Below are 7733 nucleotides of genomic sequence, written 5' to 3' on the forward strand. Positions count from 1 at the left end.
CGGTAGCAGTGGCAACGTTGCAGCAGGTGCAGCTGGGAGGGCAGCAGGTGGTACAGATTGAGCAGGCGCCACAGGTTTACACGACTGCAGAGACTGGTGGAACCAGTGCCGGGGCGATCACAGGTATAATTTCTAGTACTGGACCTTTGTGAATTCTTAGTAAGTTCAGATTTTATGTTCTCCTGTGATAAAGTGTTAGGTTCTCAACACATAAGGTTTGTGTAGGGACCTTACTGGTGGGAGGGTTTAAGTCCCATGTTATGTTTGATTCTGGAGCTACTCGTAGCTTCATTACCCCGGAATGTGGAGAGAGTGCGGGTATCGTAGGAGATCCTGGAGAGCGTGCAGGAGATGTCAGAGTTGCTGGAGGCAAGTTCGTGAGGGTCATTGGTCGAGCAAGGGGTGTCGATATTCAGATCGCGGGAGAGTCTTGGCCTGCGGATTTGCTTATCAGCCTAGTGGAGTTGTATGACGTTATCTTGGGGATGGACTGGTTGCATCGGCATATGGTTCATCTGGATTTTCATCGGGGTAGAGTGGAGTTTGAGCGCTCAAGAGGGAAGTTGGTGTTTCAGGGGATTAGACTGACTTCGGGGAGTCTCGTGATCTCGGCCATTCAGGCTGGGAAGATGATCGAGAAGGGCCGTGAGGCTTATTTGGTTACTATATCGATGTCGGAGTCAGTGGGGAAGTCTATGGTTAGCGGTATTCAGGTTGTGGAGGAGTTTGAGGATGTGTTCAAGTCATTGCATGGATTACCACCTTCTCGGTATGATCCTTTTACGACTGTACTGGAACAGAGACGACACCGTTATCCAAGGCTCCTTACAGGATGGCTCTCGCAGAGAACGTAGAGCTGAAGAACAGCTTGAGGATTTGTTAAACAAGGGATTCATCCGTCCTAGTGTATCTCCGTGCGGAGCGCCAGTGTTATTCGTTAAGAAGAAGGATGGGAGTTTCCGCTTGTGTATTGATTACAGAGGTCTCAACCGGGTCACTGTGAAGAACAAGTACCCTCTTCCGAGGATCGATGAGTTGTTGGATCAGTTGAGAGGTGCTACTTGGTTCTCCAAGATAGATCTGGCGTCGGGTTACCATTAGATCCTGATAGATGAGGCAAATGTGAGGAAGACTGCTTTCAGGACGAGGTATGGGCGTTCTGAGTTTGTGGTGATGCCGTTTGGGTTCACTAACGCGCCAGCAGCATTTATGAGATTGATGAACAGTGTGTTTCAAGAGTTTCTGGACGTGTTTATCATCATTTTCATCGGCGAGATCCTGGTCTATTCTAAGAGTCCTGAAGAGCATGCAATGCATTTGAGAGCAGTTCTCGAGAAGCTGCGTGAGCAGAAGTTGTTTGCTAAGTTGAGAAAGTGTAGTTTCTGGCAGCATGAGATGGATTTTCTGGGTCACATTGTGTCTGCAGATGGGGTTTCTGTAGACCCGGAAAAGATTCAGGCTATTAGGGATTGGCCTAGACCGCATAATTCCACAGAGATCAGGAGTTTTCTTGGATTGGCAGGTTACTACAGGAGGTTTGTGCAGGGGTTTGCGAGCAGAGCACAATATGACTAAGTTGACAGGAAAGGATGTTCCTTTTGTTTGGTCACAGGAGTGCGAGGAGGGCTTTGCAAGCCTTAAGGATATGTTGACTACTGCTCCGGTTTTGGCTTTGCCTGAGCAGGGGGAACCCTATGTGGTGGATACAGATGTATCCAAAGTTGGTTTGGGTTTTGTGTTGATGCAGCATGGGAAGGTGATTGCCTATGCTTCGCGGCAGTTGCGGAAGCATGATGACAACTATCCTACCCATGATTTGGAGATGGGTGCTGTAGTCTTTGCCCTGAAGATTTGGAGATCTTATCTTTATGGTGCAAACGTAACCGAGCTGAATTTGAGGCAGAGGCGGTGGATGGAGCTCATGGCGGATTATGATTTGGAGATAGCCTATCACCCTGGTAAGGCTAACTTGGTTGCATATGCTTTGAGTCGCAAGCGGGCGGCTTCGGCTCAGGAGCAGGATATGGAGTCTCTGGTAGGAGAGATAAGTGCATTGAGTTTGTGTGCAGTTTCTCAGGAGCCGTTTGGTTTGATTGCAGCTGATAGGAGCAGAGTGCGGTTAGCTAAGGAGAAGGATTTGAGCAGGTGAATCCCTCAAAGGCTATTGATTCCGAGTATCAGGTTTTGGCCAATGGTACCATTCTGGTGCATGGACGGATTTGTGTGCCTAAGAATGAGGAGTTGAGGCAGAAGATCCTGAGAGAGGCTCATGCGAGCATGTTCTCTATTCATCCAGGAGCGACTAAGATGTACCGTGACCTCAAGAGGTACTATCACTAGGTCGGGATGAAGAAGGATGTGGCTAGTTGGGTTGCGAGGTGCGATGTGTGTCATCTAGTGAAAGCTGAGCATCAAGTACCAGGTGGTTGGATTGGGGTGGCCATTGGGCAGATCACTTGAGCTTGGTAGAGTTTCTTATAACAACAGTTACCAGGCGAGTATTGGCATGGCTCCTTATGAGGCTTTGTATGTGAGGTCATGTCATACACCGTTATGCTGTACTCAGGTGGGGATGAGGAGCATGTACGGGGCAGATTTTGTTCAGGAGACCTCAGAGAAAATTCGGGTTCTCAAGCTGAACATGAAGGAAGCTCAGGATTGGCAGAGGAGTTATGCCGATAGGAGGAGGAGAGATCTTGAGTTTCAGGTTGGAGATAGAGTGTATCTCAAGATGGCCATGTTGCGGGGTCCGAACAGGTCATTGACTGAGACTAAGTTGAGTTTGAGGTATAAAATTTCCGCAAGGCAGTGTTTTGGAGGAAAGTTTCCTGAATTAGAAGTTTCTATAAATGGAAGGTTTTATGTGAGTTAGAATTCGTCTATTTTTAGCGGTGGAGAGCCTTGGAGGGGCTTGTGTGGCCTTTGTGGCAGGCTGTTTAGCCATTGTGTGGCCTTAGTGGCGGGCTGTTTAGCCATTGTGTGGCCTTTGTGGCGGGCTGTTTAGCCATTGTGTGGCCTTCGTGGCGAGCTGGTTAGCCAATTGTGTGGCCTTCATGGCGGGCTGTTTAGCCAAAGTGCCTGTTTAGGCGGTCCTTCGGGACAGATGGTCTTCGTGATGGTCCTTCGGGTTGAGTGGACTTGGGGACGGTCCTGTTTAGGACATTTGTTTGGCCTTTGGGGCGGTCCTGTTTATGATATTTGTTTTGCCTTGGTGGCGGTCCTGTTTAGGACATTTGTTTGGTCTTGGTGGCGGTCCTGTTTAGGACATTTGTTTGGTCTTTGTGGTGGTCCTATTTAGGAAATTTGTTTGGTCTTTGTGGCGGCCCGTGGGGCAGGGAGATGATCCTTGTGTGGTCATGAGGTATTCTAGTGAGGGGATATGTGGTTGGTAGGACATTGTGTTGTCTTACGCGAGCCACATGTAGGAAACCTGGATAGGGATAGGATTCAGACGTGTTCAGAATTGTTTGCTCGGGACTATTGGGGGACTTCCGTTCTCCTAGTACCGCCATATTCTAAGACTTTGTGGCTTGAGAGTGTGGTTGGTATATCGACTTCGGATGACAATCCGAAGGCGCGCTGTAGGGTGACGACCCGAGAGACGAATATTGGATTTTCCTTATACATTATGGCATGCGGGTGTAGGCCCGATGAAGAGCCAATAAAAACTCAAGATTTAGGCCTATGAGAAAAGGAAAGTCTAAAAGTCGAGAGCAAATAACGCCTGGATCGTGAGTCTATCATCTAGAGGTGACCTTTCGTATATCGGTAGCACATGAGTCCTTGGCTGAGTGTTGTTCGAGATTCGAGGACAAATCTACTTTGGTGGGGGAGAATTATAACGCCCGCGAACCAAAACTCTACCTTTTGGGGGTGGGTGTCGATCGACACTCATGGTGGTGTCGGTCGACACCACTTATTTCTGTTTCGACCAGATTAATTTAATTATCGATTTGGACCGGTTTGGTTTAAGGAAACCATTGGAGAAAGGTTTAAAAAGGAGAAAATGACCTAGGGTCGTGTTTTTGTTGTCTCACGCCGCTTTGAGAGAAAACAAAAGAGAGAAAACTGTTATTGAGGTTCTAGAGGGAGATTGTGAGATTTTAAGGCTTTGTGGGTGAGATCTTGCTGTGGGAGTGAGGATTCAAGGCTAGGAACGTGTGGGAAGCTTGGTGGCAGTGTGGATTCGTTCATTGTTGGTCAGAATCTTCCTGCAAAGAGGTGAGTGCATGACCATGGTTTTTCTAAGCCCTTAATTTCCTTGTTCTCGCTTGTTTGTTGTTGTTTTGTGTGTTTTCTTGCTGGGGATTGGTTGCTACAGGTTCCTAAAGATGATTCCGGCATGGGTTTTCAGTATTGGACGATTTGGAAGAGGTTGAGAAGCGAGATCTGACTCTCGGCTTCGAACGGATCGCAGTTGCAGGTGGAGTGTGGATCGACACCAGCAAGATGGCATCGATCGACATTGTGGGGTATTGGTGGGCGACACCAATGCCAGTGTCGGTCGACACTTGGCTGGTGTCGGTCGACACCTCCCTTCCAGCGAGATAATGTTCGTTTTCCTGGTTTGTGTGTTTTGTTTGTTTGTTGTTGGAACATTGGTTTGTTGGTTATTTCTTGGTAATTGTTATTCCGTTGTTGTTTGTGATTGTGGTTAGGTGGCTAGTGGGTATGAGACCACTAGTTGTAGTTTATTTATTATTATTTATTATATTTTAAAAAAACGGGTCAAGTCGTTTCATGAGGTGCGGTTAAATATATCATAGTTTCTGTTTCCATATTAATTTTAGTGTAATTTATTTTAGTTGGAATGAAATGTAAAATATTTAGGAAACAAAATCTGAAGTAATATTATTTTAGAATTTTTTTAGGAATTAATATTATAAATAAGTTTTTAAATAAGTACAAATAAAAGGGTAAAACCCATAATATACTTCAAAAATGTATATATAAATTTAAAATCTAGTAACAACTAAAGTCAAAGCTCGTACATAAATAATTTACATAGCCTTTCTATATATATTATGACATGTGCTACAACACATATAGATGTTTTTCTTTAGATTTAAAATTGTAAAATTATATTTAAAATGTAATTTTGTTGTTATAGTGACTATATGTTTATATCTTACTCATGTTAGATATACATATCTTATTTTTTGTTGTATAGTTTTAGATTTTAACAAATAATACCGTGCCGAATAAGTTTTTGTTTTGTATTCATCTTTGTTTTATTTCTATGTTAAAAGTAAAATTATATTGATGTGCGGTAAAATGTTATAATTAAAAGTGTAATATAATTATAATTATTTAATGTGTTTTAAAAGTACATTAATCATAATCATATACATTAAAGTAAGGTTTCACTCTCTCGATCCATTTAACATTTAATTGTAATAAATATATTTTAGAATACTAGTCCTTATATTTAGTTTGTGATTCAACATATAATTTTAGTTATAACCATCTTATAATAAGGGAATCAAGCTAAATAAAACATGTTAATTCATTACTTTAGATGTTTGATTAGTTCTTACAAATTCATTTATATTTATTTTATTCTTAAAATCTGAAATGTTCTCATGAAATTTTTTTTGTAATATAATTATCAAATCAATTTTTCTTACCTCTCTCTTACCTCCAACAAAATTGTAATAAATATATTTTAGAATACTCATCATTATCTTTAGTTTGTCATTCACCTAATCTAGTTATTCTTTTAAATAACGTTTTAACATTTATTGCAGACACAAACAAAAGATAACTTAACTCCAACACGAGTATCGATCTGATGTTCACATATTTTACCTTGTTTTACCTTAGTTTATTTACACATTTGGCATGATTCACTTAGTGTGTTAGGTCATCATTGAGTAGTTTTAGGGCTGTTTATGCATTAGAGTAGATTTGCATTGCCTTAGTTTACCTTGCTTTACCTTAGTTTATTTACCTTGTTTTACCTTATTTTATTTACACTAACTGGTGTCGATCGACACCACCTTCGCAGACACGATCTGCACGAAGCCGAACGAAGAACCTCCGTTCCAAACCGCTTCCAAACCTTCCCAAACTCTTCCAAACTTCTCAGGAACCTATGGAAACATGAAAACAACCAACCCACACAAGCAAAACACCACAAACACAAAGAAACAGCCAAAACAACAGAGATGTCAGGCTTAGATCAGCCATGGTCAAGCACTCACCTCTTTTGCAGGAAGATTCTCACTCTACAACGACGAATCCAACACTTAGAAGCCTTCTCCTTTGTTCCTAGCACAAGATCTTCACTCCACAGCAATAGATGTCTCAAGAACAGCAAAGGATCTCACAAATCTCTCTCAAAAACGTTTTCTCCTTCTTCTCTCTGCTTCTCTGTCAAAAACGGCTAAAAAGGACGAAATAAGTCGAGTTCCCCTTTTAAACTCGAGTTTAGGGCTTCCCCTTAACCAACCACGCAAACCGGATGATTAAAATCAAACCAATCGAACCGTCAGCAAACGGTGTCGACCGACACCACAAGTGGTGTCGATCGACACCCTAACCAAAATTCCAGAAATTGGTTCGCGGGCGTTACACTATGGCCGCTGACAAGCCACTTTACAGAGAAAACAAGATCGAGTCAGTACATGCAAACCAGATCGAAAGGAAACAAGAACCTTGAGAGATACATTGAGCACATCAACCGTTTACCAAGAGATTTGAGGCAACAGAGAACCAGAATCCTTCAGGAACAGGAACACCAGCTTCTCATGGATCCACCCATGTAGAGGCCAAGGCAAATTGGAGCAGGTGATGCTCCAAACACCCACACACAAAGGACAGGAATAGTCCCACCTACAGTAGCGAATAATAACTTTGAGATAAAAAGTGGGCTGATTACTATGATCCAGTCAAACAAGTTCCATGGTCTGCCTATGGAAGATCCCTTAGATCATCTTGATGAGTTTGATAGGCTCTGTGTCCTGACCAAGATTAATGGAGTAAATGAAGACAGTTTCAAGCTCAGACTCTTTCCATTTTCACTTGGAGATAAAGCTCACTTGTGGGAGAAAATTTTACCAACAGGAGCTATCACAACCTGGGATGGCTGCAAGAAGGCTTTCATGGCCAAGTTCTTCTCTAATGCAAGGACTGCTAGATTGAGGAAGGAGATATCTGGTTTTGCACAGAAGAATAATGAGACTTTGTGTGAAGCATGAGAAAGGTTCAAAGGCTACCAAACCCAATGTCCTCATCATGGGTTTAGTAATGAGTCCCTACTTAGCACACTATACAGATGAGTTCTACCAAAGATCAGAATGTTGCTGGACACTGCATCAAATGGGAACTTTCTCAACAAACATGAGGATGAAGGATGGGAACTGGTAGAAAACTTGGCCCAATCAGATGGGAATTACAATGAAGACTATGATAGGACTGTCAGATTTGTTGAACCTGCCCAGGATGAGAAGTACAAGAAAGATTTGAAGACTGTGAATGACAAGTTAGACAAGATTCTGGTTAGTCAGCAGACCAACATTCACTTTCTTGCTGATGAAGACACAACAGTTCAAGCTGGGGAGAATGAAATGGCTGAGCTGTGTTATGTACAGAACCATGGTGGTTTCAAGCCTTACAACCAGTTCAAGAACAACAATCTGTCTTACAGAAGTACTAATGTGGCAAACCCACAAGACCAAATCTATCCACCTCAACAGCCCCATCAACATAACAATTATGTACCCAAGCAGCAA

Source organism: Camelina sativa, chromosome 3 (assembly GCF_000633955.1).
Source record: "Camelina sativa cultivar DH55 chromosome 3, Cs, whole genome shotgun sequence".
In the NCBI taxonomy this organism is placed as follows: domain Eukaryota; kingdom Viridiplantae; phylum Streptophyta; class Magnoliopsida; order Brassicales; family Brassicaceae; genus Camelina; species Camelina sativa.